At 38.8% G+C, this 15,333-nt stretch overlaps 1 protein-coding gene across 1 annotated transcript in view; it reads left to right on the top strand.

Annotated features, from left to right (window-relative positions):
* LOC126035513 (proprotein convertase subtilisin/kexin type 5-like) overlaps window positions 1-15,333 on the top strand; it is a 326,765-nt gene that overhangs the window by 256,895 nt on the left and 54,537 nt on the right. The gene's annotated exons all lie outside the window — the stretch shown is intronic.

The raw sequence follows: 15,333 nt of genomic DNA on the forward strand, positions 1-15,333 counted from the left end.
ATGTTATATTTCAACATGGGTTGGTTTCTGATTCCCATTCACTAAACTCTAACTGCTTTCAGTCTGGATTGCATCTAAAAAAGAAACCCCCAGAATGTCTTATTTCTGGTTCTCCTTTCATGAGAATTCTGACCAAGACTGCAGAACTTCTTTTAAGATGAGCATATGTCTCAAGAATTGAACTATTTTGTGCTAGGATCTCTTGAGACCAGAATATAAAATATAAAACCCATCAAATATTTACACTAGTTTCATTTTAAAACTGAAGCCTAGTGTTAATCTATTCTAGATCAAGGCACTGCTACCATAGAGCATCTTTAATATATCATTCTGACCTATGACATTTCTGCTGCAACTGAATAGAAACCAAACAAAAACAACTTTCATTTTCGGATCCAAACCAGACCCTAACTACAACAGAGAGATTTAGAAATAGGTATTTGACTCCAACCCCTTCACCACATGAAGGTTTTGACCTGGTTTTGTCCCATTTACAACAAGCACATGCCCACATGCAAAAACACATACAGTGAGAAATAATACCTTAATTAGAATAACATTACAGTATTTGTTATTGTGAAACATAACCCAGTTATTTTGGCAGGAATTCATGACTATATTATCACTTTGTTGGAGCTATCTGAAATTCAAACAATAGTTTTCAAGTAGCATAAAATAGTTGGGTTTTTTTTCCCCTAACTCACTTGCAAAATTCTATCTTCTTGTGTTTTTCCACTTGTTTCCTGAGAAAGGCAAACAGTCAATGATCCACTTCACAGCAGCTGTCATTCATTAGCAAAAGAGAAGTCACTCTAACACACTATCATTAACAGCATTGGCAGCAGGACATGGACTGTTATACCACTGTACCTAGCTTAATCTGAATCCTTGGAGCCACACATTTTTCTATTTGTTGTAGCAGATCTATATAGAAGAAAAGTGGTGAAAAAGGTTTTTTCTCCACTTGTGCAAAATCATGCACACAGATAATATCAACTGGGGGACTGGGAGTCAGGAAATACAACTTGATTTGTCAGAACTCCACTGTAGAGTCCATGGTGGAACTGAAAAAGAAGAAAACAGACTAAGTGCATCAACCTCCATGGAGCTCAGGAATCAACTTTAACTCAAATAAAAGCACTAGTTTTAAATTATCTTGGCAAGTCAGGCTGAGCAAATGCTTCTAATAAAAATCCAGCTCTCTTTAAACCTCTGTTGGTTCTGGAAGAAGAAAAAGCAAAAGATTTAGATTAAGTCACAACATTCAAAACTGGACTCAACTGGTGTTTGCACACCACTGCTGGCAAGACTGAAATGATATATTACTATTGCACATGGCAACATTTAAGATAATGTTTGACTATTATCCTTCACTATTGCCAAGAATAACAAAGAATGTTTTTTAATAGATGAATTACTCTGATTAATCTGAGTTCCTTAAGGAAATATATCATAATTTTGTTGATGACAAGATCCATATTTCTTCCAAGACATGTTCTTAACAAGGTAAGGGTGAGGAAGTTTTTTTCAGGTGTTTGTTTTTTTTTTTTTTTAATTAACTAAAGAGAATCACAAGAAATAACCTGCCTTTCTTCCATGCATGCTGGTGAAGAAAAAAAAAAAAAGGTGAGAAAAGGAGGGACAGACTTGCTCCTTTAGAAATGAGAACTGAAATGGTAAAAACAACAAAAACTTGGAAGAACCTCTCACTCAAAAGGTCAGCAAAAGCTGGTAGTTGAAAGTGGGTCAGCACACCTCTTCAGTAGGATGCATTTCCAGGCTGCGTGGCAACATTGTCCCTCGCTATAGTCCTTTGCAGTCTTTCTCTGTTGCGGAACACACAGAAGGAGCTCACAGATGTCATTACTGACTACAAGATCTCCATATTTCTGTCTAACATTATATCGTGGTTTCAGCCCAGCCAGTAACAAAGGACCACGCAGCTGCTTGCTCACTCTTCCCACCCCCCTCCAGTGGGATAGGGGGGAAAATCAGGAGAAAAGAAAAAGAAAAAACAAACAAACAAAAAACCCCAAAAACCCAGAACCTCGAGGGTTGAGATAAGGACAGTTTACTGAGACAACACAAAAAGAAAAGTTACAACAACGGTACTAATAAAAGACTACACAAAAGGAGCAATGCACAGTGCAACTGCTCACTACCCAGAACCTGACACCCCACCACTTCCCCCACCAAAAGCCACCCCAGCCCACTCCCCATTTATATACTGGGCATGATGTCACATGGTATGGAATAGCTCCTTGGCTAGTTCAGGTCAGCTGTCCCGGCTGTGCCCCCTCCCAGGTTCCTGTGAAAATTAACTCTATACCAGCTGAACCCAGGACACATTAATAAAAAGAAAGATTGCTTCATGAAAAGCACTTGAGCTAATCAGTGATTTGCTAAAGTTATTTGTTTCATTTTCTGGCAAGTAAACAGCATTCATTAAATGTATGTCAATAGAATAAAGAAAGGAACGGGCAAGAATTTTTTATTGTTATTTTTTTGTTTTGTTTTGTCGTCAGCCAGCAGGTATCTATACACAGGAATTTATTACTTGATAGTCTCAAAAAGAAAGATTGAATACTCATTTTAGAGTATTTTTCATCTAGTCAGTTGTAAATATAATTTGTCACTAGATAAAGAGATCTATTTAGCTCAATTTGGCTTCAAAATCAGAGTTTTTAAAAATAATTAAGCAGCTAATTAACCAGTTATTTAGAAAAATACTAGAGAATATATCTTTTTGTGAAGATAGAAAAACTGTTGAACTGTTTCTGCTATGGCAGATTGGTATGCAAAGGCTCATTGTTCTGTTAATTGTTTGGTCAACAATAGAGCTTGCCACTGTGTTCATAAAAAGGGAACACTGCATTAATGCCAATTTGTTTCTGGGTTGAAAAAACAAAAATGAAACACTGCAGTTTTAAGAAAAATGATCAAATCACCTGAACAATTCTTTATATGTAACTGAAGCTCCATATACTGTCAAAGAAAATTCTCTGGAGAAACAGACCATTCAGAGTGAAGGAATACTATTAATTTTCAGGGAGATTTTAGAGAACATCCTTCAGTCTTCTTGGCTCTAAAACATAGATAATAACACTTCATTACAGTGAAAAAAAAATGCTACTGAAAGATAAATGAAAATCAAAACTCTAGCCACTTTTTTCCATTTCAAGACATTTCTAGGCCTGGTGGAGGTAGTCTTCCTACAGAAATTGAGAACAATATCTCATTTCCTAGGGAATAACAACAGACTAGCAGAGCTAAATCCCATCCATTTAGATTAGCCGAAGTATCACAGTTGGCTACTTTAGGAGAGAGAAGTGGCCTTTGAATATAATTTTTTAATTATAGCGTTACAGTGTTTAATAAAACTGGTGATTATTCTTGTAAGCAGAGCATTACCAGTTCTGGGAATGATGAAGAGACAAGACTTTGTTCCTATGATTGGTCAGATATAAATTGCTGTAAGGTGACCAGTAACCAGGCACAAATTCAGAGACCAGTGAGAAAATCTGCACAACAGCATGTACATTTCAGAGAAAATAAATAAGCTATCCATAAGCACCACGTTGCATATTTTAAATAACGATTTAAAATTATATTTTGAAAACATTGTTAGAAGCTGGTATAAAACTCCTGAAAATGGCAAACACTCAAGAACTGATATGTCAACCGAAGCTGTATATATATCAAAAGACCTTCCAATCTTACAGATTCTAGCTGGTATTTGCATATGGCACTAAGAGCCAATATCAAGTTCTACCTACCCCTACAGCCCATACACATGGTGCACGGAGCATGTAGAACATGGGCTTTTAGTTTGGCTATCAGTTTCAGGTTGTTTGGCTAGCTAACACCAAACACATGAAATTGCATCGATTTTACATTGTAAGAGTGGAACAGACTGTATCCTATGCAAATTAGACTAATGATTTTTTGTGACTGAAAAACGAAGCTGGTATTTTCAGGAAGACAACTCTGCTGTCAGTAAGTGTCTTCTAGGTTCAACTTGTTGAGGAACATCGGCAAATTAAATCTCATGTGACTTGTTTCTCTCACTCTCTGGGGGGCTTTGTTGGCTCAAGGCAATGTTTCCTCACCAGGAATACCCCTAGGCCCATGTCCTCTGGTCACTCACTCCTCTTAGCAGGTCCACAGCTTCATTGCCAAACCATGACACAGAGCTATTTCTGCAGCTTTACATCACCCAGGGAGTCCTGTTAAGCTACATTTTGCTTCCAAACACATTAGTCTTTGAAAAAGGCTCCAGCTCAGCAGTGTCACTCTCTAAACTACTGGTATAATGATAACATCAGAAAAACCTGTCAAGGACATCAAACTATTAGAGTATGTCCAGAGGAGGGCAACCAAGATGGTGAAAGGCTTTGAGGGCAAGACTTATGAGGAACAGCTAAGGTCACTTGGTTTGTTCAGCTTGGAGAAGAGAAGGCTGAGGGGTGACCTCATCGCAGTCTACAACTTCCTCAAGAGGGGCAGCAGAGAGGGAGGTGCTGATTTCCTCTCTCTGGTGACCAGCGATAGGACATGAGGAAATGGAAGCTGTGTCAGGGGAAGTTCAAATTGGACATTAGGAAAAGGTTCTTCACTGAGAGGGTGTTCGGTCACTGAAACAGGCTCCCCAGGGAAGTGGTCATGGCACTAAGCCTGTCAGAGTTCAAGGAGCGTCTGGATGACACACTTCGTCATATGGTTTAGTTTTAGGTAGTCCTGTGAGGAGCAGGGAGTTGGACTCGATGATCCTTATGGGTCCCTTCCAACTCAAGATATTCTATGATTCTATGATCTAGAGTCATATTTGCCAGGCATTAAGCCACAGGATTTTAATATTGTGGGAATTATATTTATCAAAAAACAAGTATATAACATGCCATTTCCAAATGTGCGGCGGACAAATCAGAATCTTGAGTAGGCAACTGAGAGCAAGAGTCTGGAAAAGCAAATACATTTTTGGAAAGACAATCCAACCATATCTTACATGTTCATGACAAAGTCTTCAACCTATGTGGCTATTTAAAGTCTGAGAGATATGTTGGCACTCACTCGCATTAGTCTTATATTACATGGACTGGTTAGATTCTTCTGAATACTTTTCACCTTGTAGCCCCTGCTTGGTAGTTGTTGGAACACAGGGTAGCATTCAGTTTAGCACCAGGAAAGCAGGCAAGCAAATGAGCTAAAATTATTAATTTTAATTAATAATTAATTAGCTAGTCTAACAGTGAGCAGAGGTGTCACCACGTCTCTCCCCAACATTAACAGAGTATGTGTGATAGGAAGAGGTGTCCCCCCTCAGGAATTTCACAACTGCATTTAAATATCATAGAAATCAAAGAGTCAATACCATCACATTTATTGTTGCTTCTTACAGAGAGCATTGCTGTAGTTAAAGAAAATATTGGAGGTGGGATTTGGAAATGAAGAGAGTTGAGGACAAGGGGCATAAAATGAATTTTTTAGTGGAAAGTTTAAAATGATTGTGGCATTTTATTTTCTGGTCAATGCAAGCTTTCTAGATGTTTTTTGGTTCAGCTGGAAGCTATGAATAATGTTTTAAAATGTAATATTAAAATTGCATTAGGAATTTTTCAGTGTTTCATATTTTAAACCCAAAGAAATTGCCTGGTATCTGAATTCTGCTAGCCTTGAGTGAGACCTAAAAATCCTCCTTGAGATTTGGGGATGGTACCTGGAAAATATATTGGATTCTGCAGCCTAAACCATGATTGTTGGGTTGTTCTGGGTTTTTTTCTTTTTCCCCAGCACAAACTGAGATCTACCCAAATTCGCTTTTGGTTGGAAGACATGTAAGATGAGGAATATATCTGTATAGTTTGAGAGATGGAGATGCACAAAGGAAGAGAGAGAATCTTTCAGAGAAGCTAGGGAGGTGTCACTTCTCCCAGCCTCAAACTCTTAATTGTCAAAGCTTCTCATTACTCACCAACTCTGCAACACTTTGTTACCTGCTGGCTCTAAACCGCAAAGAATGGAGTTGTGAATTTAAAATGGAGTATAAGCAGAAATTTCAGGCTTATGTAGGGATGCATAAAGAAAAGTAGATTGACATTTTGTGCCGCAGTTGTTTGCTTTCCTATTGTGAGCCCAATTTACACCTGTTTTAAAATGCAAATTAAATGGTTCTAAACCAGGAATAACAGCAGACAAAAGGCTAAATTAGGCTTTAAATTTCTATTAGAATAGCACTCAGAATCATCACCAATCCATGATCAGCACAATAGACAAAGAATTTTAAAAGATAGTGCCTCTGCTCAACAACTTACAGACCTGATGTCCATCTGTCCTAGATATAAAGATATGCACAATTACTATACTCTGCAGATCCTAGTATTCCAGACATTTCCAAGTGGATTGACAACACTAACAGTACACAGACCATGGGAATAATAACCTTTGTCATTACTTTCTTTTAACAAGCCCAACTCAGACCTTTAGCAAAAGTCTGCAAAAGATTGGGTGGAGGGGAAGTGGAGGAACAGAGTCTTCCCCTGTGAACACATAACCTCAGAATCTACCACTTAATATGAAATGTAGATTACCATTTTGCAGTATTAAGAAAGAAAAAACAGGAATACTGAATTAAAAAGTGAATGATAAACCAATACAATTCTCCAAAGCAGAATGCTTTACATATAGATGCCATGGTTTAATCCCAGCCAGCAACTAAGCACCACGCAGCCACTCACTTCCCACCCAGTGGGATGGGGGAGTAAATCGGGAAAAGTAAAAAAACTTGTGGGTTGAGATAAGAACAGCTTAATAGAAAAGAAAAGAAGAAACTAATAATGATAATGATAACACTAATAAAATGACAACAGCAATAATAAAAGGATTGGAATATATAAATTATGCACAGTGCAATTGCTCACCACCTGCCGATTGATGCCCAGTTAGTCTCCGAGTGGCAATTCCCCCCTCCCCCCCCAATTTATATACTAGATGTGACATCACATGGTATGGAATACCCTGTTGGCCAGTTTGGGTCAGCTGCCCCAGCTGTGTCCTGTGCCAACTTCTTGTGCCCCTCCAGCCTTCTTGCTGGCTGGGCATGAGAAGCTGAAAAATCCTTGACTTGAGACTAAACACTACTTAGCAACAATTGAAAACGTCAGTGTGTTATCAACATTCTTCTCATACTGAATCCAAGACATAACAATATACTAGCTACTAGAAAGAAAATTAACTCTATCCCTGCTGAAACGAGGATGCAGTGTTACTGGTCCAACTATCTGTGTCAACTTGGCTGATTGTTTGACTTCCTTTTGCCTCAGGTTACTGATCTGTATCTACTGTATGGAACTACCAGGATAGTGTGAAGTCTATTTACTTAATTAATATTTTCTGTGCTTTGGGATGAGTTTGGTATAATTTCAATTCTAAAAATTTGCAAATTATTAAATAATTTGCAGAACTTTATTACAACTGTATGCACATTTATATATAACCTTTCTCTGCCAAAATCCTGCTGAAGCCCTATACTTGTCAGGAATTTGAGTGTAAATGTTCCTCTGGAGCACCAATGCCTCTGAACAAACACAGCCATTGTGCAAGGGAGAAGTTCTGCACTATGTGTCTGATACATCTAGCAGCACAGAAATGGTATCTTTGTTTCTCTTTCTAACCATCTGTCAGCATTTCCACTTACAGTTCCTTTAACTCATCTGTCATCATCTGTTCTGAGATGAAGTCTAGCATATAGGCTTTCACCAAAAGGTGTTTTTATTATTTGATGGGATGAAATGACAAGTACATTTGGCTGCTTTTAAATCATTGGGGTATCCTAAATGTACCTCCAAGGGTAAACTTGCCCCTACTAAAGAAAATGTTTCTTTTTTATGTATTCTACAATGCAGTCACACAATTGCTTGTTTTGATTAGAGAAAATTTGCAAGCTGTCATTTTCTGCAATGGATCTTTGTGCTTTTTGGGAAAATGCAACGTAAAATGACTGTCATGGAGTTTCAAAATTATAGCTTCCATTACTGTAGATGAACCTTAGTCAACTTTGTTTCAGCAAACTTTGTTTCCTCTTTTAAATGCACATAATCCTTAGATTTATTCCATTCACATAAGTTGTCTCATTTTAAGCAATATAAATACATGTTTTTGTTATAAAATTGTTATATCTGTAGTAGAGGCTTTATGGTTTACATCCAAATCCTGCTGCAGAAACCCAAGAGAAGCAGCAGCTTGTCTGTCTTAGCAATCATCAGCTAGTAGTAGTCAGGTTTTCTGTTTTTATAGCAACCCTGCTCCTTCAGAGGCAGAGAGGTAAACCAGTCTTCCTGGTCACTCTGCTGAAGTGCACTGGTACTTTCTGTAACACTGAAGAAAATATCCCCATATGCAGGGCACAACAGAATGCCATGTGCTCTGAAGGCTACTATGGTTTACTCATACCTAAACAAACTCTCAAAAGTAAATCAGATTCTGATTCAGGTCTTGCTGCAGGAAATGAAGAACTTGGCATGGCCATACTGGATACACACAGGCTCTCAGTGCTGACCACTGACCGTGGGGTGGCTTAATCCCGCTGACCTGTGCTTTGAGACTGCTAACGCTTGTGAGAGAGGAAGGTATTTGGGTGGTACTTGCTGTCACTATTAGTAGAGTCTGATGACCCAAAACTGTCTTTTGCTTTTAGTCCTTATAGTCAACCAATGTCTATCTGCTTAATACACATTTTAAATACCTGAAGTAGATAATTACTGCCAGGATGTGAATGCAATAGTGATCTTGAATTTAATTTATGTCTTAAGGTGATGGTTTTTAGGGGTTAAGTGGATGCAAAGGCTCAAAGAAGGTGATATAGTGTCAGAACTGCATATAGAATCTATTCACAAAGCTACACTGGCTGCTAGAAGTTTAGCTTCTACTAGCTGTCCCACCAGTGGTCCTGGAAGATCTATATTTTATTTTATCAATGAATAAGAGCTTTCAGTCAGACAGAAAACTATAAAATACAGAGGGTTGATTTCTTTGTCAAATACATTGTCAGGTAAATCCACAGTTAGTATATTACTAGAGAAATTAATTGTACTGATACAAGTATCAGTAAGTGACATAAACACAACTGGAAGCTTAATAAAGGCTATTTTTAAGTATTCTGTTTGCACTTTTCTAGTTATAGAAACCCCTCGATTTTTCATTGTGCACCTTTGTAACAGCCACTTTTATAACAAATTTATTGCAGAACTTTCTGTCCTATATATTCTTCTCTGGTATGATGGTAAGATTAATAAAATAATTTTAATAACCTGCATTAATTTTTAATAATTTTTAATAACCTGGATTGAGGGGAATTATGTGGGGAGGAAGGACTGTGTTTGTTGTTGAAAGATTGAAAAATTTGGGGTTTGGTTCTGTATAAAATATGAATATCCAAATATTGTACTTAATTTAAAAAGCCTGAGGGAGTGGATTTTACAACCAAGAGCAAAAAAGAATGTTCTTGCACAGTTGTGTTATTGGCTTGTAAAGCAGTTATGCATTTCAGAAATCACATCCTGTTATCATAGATTACTGGTCATAGGTTGTCACAAAACAGGGTAATTTGCGGTTAAGGATATGGCTGAAACAAGATTAATTCTCATTCAAGATCAATGTTGTCTCAGTTAAGACATGGCAAAACAAAATGAAAATAGTTTAAGTAGTGTGTCATTGTAGCATTTCTCCTTTTTTTTGTCCCTTAATTTTCTTTAAACAACTGGCTTTCCTAGTTGTAATTAGAAGTATTTTGATATACTAAGCAAATGAAAGAAACTTAAAGTAATATACAGTTAGAGTTCTATATTTGCAAATAAACTATCAAATGTGAAATAAATATTGGTGTAGGTTGGGTTGAAGTAGTTATAGAATGAGAGTAACTTTTTCATTTTAATATATTTGAAATCCTTTAACTAAAACTGAAACAAATATTGACTATGGTTCTATGAAATACTGAAATTCCTTTTGATAAGGAAAAGGAAGTAAATAAAAGAGTAGAAAGGGGAAGCTTTTCACTGCTGTTAAAACATAGATATTTTGGAGTCTCTGTTGTCAAGCACACAGTTGCCAGCATAGTACCTGGCATCAGATGACTACATATATGCATTTCCTAATCAGGTGTAAAAAAAATGGTCCCATTTGCTCTAACTATAGTGCTAGATACACTTGCACATGATCACCTCTCCTTGGTGAATGTGTGCACTAGTACAGTTGTGGAAACAAGCTCAGACTCACTTAAGTGCTTTGCTACAGATGACTATGTAACCATTCAAAACTTGCCAGAAAAATCTTTCTTTCTCTACACACATACACATACACACACAGACACACAATTGAATTACAGAATAGAATAACAGAAAACAAATGAAAAAAAAAAGAAAAAATTTGTAGTCCCATGTCTTCCCATCTTGCTAAGCAATATTTAAGAGAATCAAAGCATAAGGGGCATTTCAGACTCTTATTTTGTATTTCTCATTCTGGATGAGACTGTAGCAAGATACTAAGGTAGCATAAATTGACAAGTCATAATAATTTACATATCAAACAGCTGAGTCTAGTTTAGAACAGCCGCATATTCCTGGTTTGAAAAACTAAAGGTATTGCAGTTTGTCTTGCCTACTGATTTAGTATTTGATATCTATTATCAGTTATCACAGATACCAGGAAATATTTGTATTTCCAATGCTGCTTTTATGGTATAGAAAATTAAAGGCCAAAAAATATAGTGGAGAGAAAATATCCTGCAGTGCTTTTTGTCAAGTGAGCAGAATATCAAGGGAAGCTTAGCATCTAAACTATTGATGAGACATCTTGATGATAGGAAATGAAAACTGCAGCATAACAAATTTAGCTGCACTGAGGTGCTGGAAATGCTGTTTTCAGTGTTTGGGCACAGTTTTCCTGGAGTCTGCATGATTTTGTGTTATGATTTATCAATACCAGAAGTTCATATTTATCTTAGTCAAGTGGATTATATACTCTGTCTTTAGATTTGTGGCTTTACATCCTTTTTGTATATAAATAAGGAAGCTATTGAATTTTCAGTAGCAGTTTGAGACAAAAACAAAGGGATTATGAAAAAGCTGTGGAAGTCTATCCAGTAGCTGAGCAGTCCTTGATTTCATGCTGAGCTAATAGAGGTACTGCTCTAGGTATAAATAAATGGACTTTAGCCCCTAGAAATGTTATTTTCTTTAATGATAGGAAGAGTAAAGAGATTAGCAAAAAAGTGATATTTACTTTGTGTTCCAGAAGGCAAGTTTTTCTCTGAAAGTTTTACTGCATCTGTAAAGCTGTGTATGCATATGATTTTGCAGAAATAGGAATGGGTCAGTTTGCATTGCTGCCTGAGTGGAGGGAGGATTCAAGGATGGTTCTGCCCATGGACACCTTCAGCACCAGGAGATCAAAGTTTGCAACTCTTGAGCTCAACAAGAGCAAAGAGACTGTCCCTTAACCACCAATTTATGTTTTGCCAAACTCATATTCCCCTTCCATCTCTGAAAGGCAAATATCTTCTTACAGAACAGCACTACACCCCCTCAGAAGCAGACAGAATGATTATTAACTAAAACATTAAATATCAGAGCAATGGATGTAGTGTAAGAATAGATGAGTGACTGCACAGATAAATATGCTTTGACCAGAAGATGTTGTTTTTGCAAGATGTCTATGACCAGGGAGTTTTCCATCACGAGGACCCTCTTCACAGTATGAACATTTTTCTCCATTTAAGCCTTCCTTGCCCTTCTTCTGCATGCCCTCATCCACATGTAAAAATAGAAAGTCTCTTTCCCCATCCATTTGTTCATGGAATACATTAAAGAGAATTCAGAAATCTGAAGAAGGGTTGAATTTCATTATCTTCATATACTCTAGTCCTTTTGTTTCATTTCTGAAAACAATACCTGCCTTATTTGGCAGAGGTGCTGCGTTTAGTTCTCTCCAAATGAACATTTCCATGCTATGTGCACTTGAGTTTGGGGCTGAAGGGGAAGGAGATGGAAAGAGAACAATTTCATTACACAGATGTTATGCCTTGCAGGAATTTCCTTTAAAGAACCCTCTTCAGTTGGCAGTTTCAGACAGCATTAGATATTGCCATATTTGGAAAATGGAATCCTTAAGTACCAAGTATTTTTATGCTTTGAACTGGTTTTTGACAAAGTCGGGTGGTTTGGTTTTTTTTGGTGGAGTCCTCTGAATTCTGGTTTTGCAATGAATAGAGGTTGATTTCATAAAAACCCTCTGCAAGGTGCAGTTGGAAAGACTTATGCCATGCCTTGTCACATTAAGTATTAAAATAACATTTATGTTTTTCTGAGGGTTTTCTGGTAACACTGTCTGTGGTAGCAAGATAAACTGATTTATTAATACAGTATTATTTGTGATCTAAACTCCACCCTCCAGAAGCTTTTTTCTTTCACATCCTCACCTCAGGATTTTACCAAGGGCACAGATTTGTCACAATAAAGCCACATGGTTATGGTGAGCAGCTCTTCATAATTTATCAAAATTCATTTGCAAGCTTCTGTTTTGATTGAACAGCAACCAAAACCACATAGCTGATTTGAAGGTCAGTAAGTAAAACTGTTTTATAAGGCTGTTTATTACTAATCTCATTACAAACTAGACATTTTTACTGAACTTGATCTTTAAACAGAAATTCAAAGCAGTTATCTTTTTACCCTTTGTGAGCTGCTGGAATACTTGAGACAGCTGCATCAAGTACTCAAAATTACCAAGAAGTTAAAGATTATGGGACTGGAGCAAATGTTGGCAATACCTCATCTTGTCTGGGAGTTTTACATTTGAAAGTTCAATCCTTCTTTCACATGCATGTAAGAAAAGATGATGCTTTAAAGACTTCTGCTTCTTTGAGTAAAAGGCATTCAGGCATTAAGTTAAACTGCTATGCATTAAATTTCTTGCAAGGGGACAGTTGTTGTCTCTCCATAGAATGGCAGGCAGGTAGAAGTAAGGTTGGACCATCCATGAATGAGCATCAGCAGGATGCTATCTTCCAGGCATGAATGCTCAGTACCACTGCATGCTGGTGAAGGGTCTGGAGAACAAGTCCTATGAGGAGCGGCTGAGGAACTGGGGTTGTTTAGTCTGGAGAAAAGGAGGCTAAGGGGACACCTTATCACTCTCTACAGCTACCTGAAAGGAGGTTGTAGTGAGGTGGGTGTTGGTCTCTTTTTCCCTAGTAATAAGTGATAGGACAAGAGGAAATGGCCTCAAGTTGCACCAGGGAAGGTTTAGATTGGATATTAGGAAAAATGTCTTCACCGAAAGGGTTGTCAAGCATCGGAACAGGCTGCTCAGGGAAGTGGTTGAGTCACCATCCCTGGAGGTATTCAAAAGATGTGTAGACATGGCGCTTAGGGACATGGTTTAGTGGTGGACTTGGCAGTGTTAGGTTTATGGTTGGACTTAGTGATCTTAAAGGTCTTTTCCAACCTAAATGATTCTATGATTCTATTCTATGTGTAATGCATGCAGTAGGTAATATCAGAGGTCAGCAGCCATGCTACAGCTCTCTCCAGCAATAACTTCACTGACCTTCATCTGCAGAAGTGCAAAGGAGGTAGAGAAAGGAGTCTTTCAGATACATGTTCTGCATGAAAACCAGATTACCTTTAAAGCCCTGGACTTCAAATACCATAACTTTTTACCCTCTTCATGCAGAAAACTTTAGGGAGATGATGGATCTAGCTGGCTGGCTGGCTAGTGGAGAATATGCTGCATATAAGAGTAGGAGAGCATCTACATGCTACACTCAGGAAAGTAATGAGCATACAGAAGTTATAAAGACAGTCTGTTCCTTTGTAAATCCAGTGTCTCAGTTGCCTTCAATATTTCTATGTATGTGTGTATTTGGTATTTGAGTGACAGAAATAACTCTTTGTATTAGGTTTGCATGGCAAGGTTTTGGTAGCTGGGGGGGCTACAGGGATGGCTTCTGTGAGAAGCTTCTAGAAGCTTCCCCTATGTCCGACAGAGCCAGTGCCAGCCAGATCCAAGACAGACCCACTGATGGCCAAGGTCGAGCCAATCAGTGATGGTGGTAGAGCCTCTGTGATAACATATTTAAAAAGGGGGAAAAAAGTTGCTGCGCAACAGAAACTGCAGCCCGAAAGGAGTGAGAATATGTGAGAGAAACAACTCTGCGGACACCAAGGTCAGTGAAGAAGAAGGGGGAGGAGCTGCTCCAGGCACCAGAGCCGAGATTCCCCTGCAGCCTGTGGTGAAGACCATGGTGAGACAGGTTATCGCCCTGCAGCCCATGGAGGTTAATGGTGGAGTAGATATCCACCTGCAGCCCATGGAGGACCCCATGCCAGAGCAGGTGGATGCCTGAAGGAAGCTGTGACCCTGTGGGAAGCCTGCACCGGAGCAGGTTTTCTGGCAGGACTCGTGACCCTGCAGAGGACCCACGCTGGAGCAGTCTGTTCCTGAAGGACTGCACCTCATGGAAGAGACCCATGCTGGAGCAGTTAATGAAGAACTGCAGCCCAGGGGAAGGGCTCACGTTGGAGAAGTTCGTGGAGGACTGTCTCCTGTGGGAGGGACCCCACGCTGGAGCAGGGGAAGAGTGTGATGAGTCCTGCTCCTGAGGAGGAAGGAGCGGCAGAGACAACATGTGATGAACTGACCGCAACCCCCATTCCCCATCCCCCTGTGCTGCTCGGGGGGGGGGGTTAGGTAGAGAATTCTGGAGTGGAGTTGAGACTGGGAAGAAAGGAGGGGTAGAGGGAAGGTGTTTTGAGATTTGGTTTTATTTCTCACTACCCTACTCTGGTCAATTGGTAATAAATTGAGTTAATTTTCCCCAAGCTGAGTCTGTTTTGCCCATGATGGTAATTGGTTGAGTGATCTCTCCCTGTCCTTATCTTGACCCACGAGCCTTTTTTTATATTTTCTCTCCCATGCCCAGCTGAGGAGGGGAGTGATAGAGCGGCTTTGGTGGGCACCTGCTGTCCAGCCACGGTCAACCCACCACACTCTTCTATGGTTCTTTACACCTTTTAACATTACGTTATATAAGTGGACCAGGCTGAATCTGGACAAAGGGCAATCTGAGGCAATTGTACTCCCTGGCATTCTGCAGTTCTGGTCCACCCTCCTCATGGTAAGGTGATGTTATTCATGCTGGTCATTAGCTGCTTCTGTAATAAAGTAATGAACAGATTCAGTGAACAAATTAGATATACGTTCCTGGTGAAGAGATTTTTGAGCTTTGAACCAAAGCAAATAAGATGTAGGGAAAAAAAGCAGTTGCTGTTAGCATATGAA

The sequence above is a fragment of the Accipiter gentilis genome, chromosome W (genome assembly GCF_929443795.1).
Source record: "Accipiter gentilis chromosome W, bAccGen1.1, whole genome shotgun sequence".
In the NCBI taxonomy this organism is placed as follows: Eukaryota; Metazoa; Chordata; class Aves; order Accipitriformes; family Accipitridae; genus Astur; species Astur gentilis.